The 1,676-nt window shown below is 53.0% G+C and overlaps 1 pseudogene; it reads left to right on the top strand.

The window, feature by feature from the left end:
* Positions 1–250: 250 nt before the first annotated feature.
* LOC102755180 lies at positions 251–1,643 on the top strand (annotated as a pseudogene).
* Positions 1,644–1,676: the final 33 nt, after the last annotated feature.

The raw sequence follows: 1,676 nt of genomic DNA on the forward strand, positions 1-1,676 counted from the left end.
TGGCTTCTTTAGTAGTCCTGTAGGTTCAATCTCCAGAGGACAGACACCAATGGACCAGTGCCTCTGGCATGATCGCGACAGTGCTGCCGGCCTCCTGGAACTCGGCCTCAGGCACTGCAGCCACTTCTCCTCTCTAGAAGCTCCACAAGGAAGAAAGGATACTGCCAGCAGCAGTGACCAGCAGTGACTGACTGCTCTCCCTGTGCTTCCTCCAGGTCATTCAAGCTGGCCCCTGCCAGCCCTGCTCCAGATGAAGTGTGATCACTGCACATGAAGAGAATGTAGTAAAAATCCAAAAACTGATGACCAAGAGAATGCCGCAATCAACACCTGGAGTCCAGCTCAGGAGAATGGAGAGAAGGGAGAATTCCCTAAGTTGGCCGATGCCAAGATATTTCTGAGTGACTGCCTGGAGTGTGACAGTTGTGTGACCACAGAGGAAGGAGTCCAAGTTTCTCAACAGAACACCAAGGACTTCTTCTGTGTTCTGAACCTTAATAAGAAATGTGATACCTAATAGCACAAGGTGCTAGCAGTGTCTGTGTGTCCTTAGTCTCTGCCTTATTTTGCTGCTAAATTCAGCCTCAGTGTCACTAATGCATCCAGAAGGCTCTGCGACTTTCTCAAAAGCCTTGGGGTCCACTGTATTTGACATAAAGGTAGCGGCGGACTTCAGCATCCTGGAGAGTCATAAGGAATTTGTGTGTCAGTATTGCCAGAACCATGAGGAAGAGCCCCGGCTACCCATGTTGACCTCCGCCTGCCTTGGCTGGGACCGATATGCAGAGCATGTGCTGGGTCACCCCATCACCCCCACCTCTGCACGGCCAAGTCTCCCCAGCAGATCATGGGCTCTCTGGTGAAGGATTACTTCACCAGATGGCAGGACCTGTCCCCAGACAAGATTTTCCACATCATTGTGGCTGCGTGTTATGATAAGAAACTGGAGGCCCTATGAGAAGATGTTCCCATAGCTTTATATAGTTCCCAGGGTGAAATTGTCCAGATAATGGAGCAAAGTGACCTCACCTCAAATGACGCTGCTGTGGACACTCTGTTTGGAGACAAGAAGGAGGAGATGAGGCTCCATGAGAGTGCCAGCTCTGATGGGTACCTGGCACACATCCTCAGGCACATGGCCAAGGATCTGTTCAATGAAGACGTGGGAGTGCTAACCTATAGCACCCTGAAGAACAAAGACTTTCAGGAGGTCACCCTTGAAAGGGATGAAGAAGTTCTGCTATGCTTTGAGACTGCTTACGGCTTTGAAATATCCAGAAGTGGTCCTGAAGCTATAGAGGGGCAAGTTCCCCTACCACTTCGTGGAGGTCCTACCACTTCATGGAGGTCCTGCCCTGTGCCAGGCATGCCTATGCAGCAGGGACCAGGCCCAGGTGGACAATGGGTTTGCAGATAGGGCACTGCTGTGGTAGATGGAAGGCATCTATGCTACCATCCTGGTGTGGCCCCTGGAGACCAACGCCCATGTGCAGGAGCTGTACCAGGAGCGGCTGGGGGCGGGGGCGGGGCTGCGACACTCCGGGCCCAGGCAGCCCTTCACACTGCCTAGCAGGGCCCCGGGAAGCCTGCCAGGACATCAAGTGGTAAAGGTCCAGCAGACACCTGGCCTGCAGGCCGCCTGAAGAGGGGTGTCAGACATATGAAGGAAAGGCTTA

This window comes from Myotis davidii, unplaced genomic scaffold (assembly GCF_000327345.1).
Source record: "Myotis davidii unplaced genomic scaffold, ASM32734v1 scaffold1459, whole genome shotgun sequence".
Taxonomy (NCBI): domain Eukaryota; kingdom Metazoa; phylum Chordata; class Mammalia; order Chiroptera; family Vespertilionidae; genus Myotis; species Myotis davidii.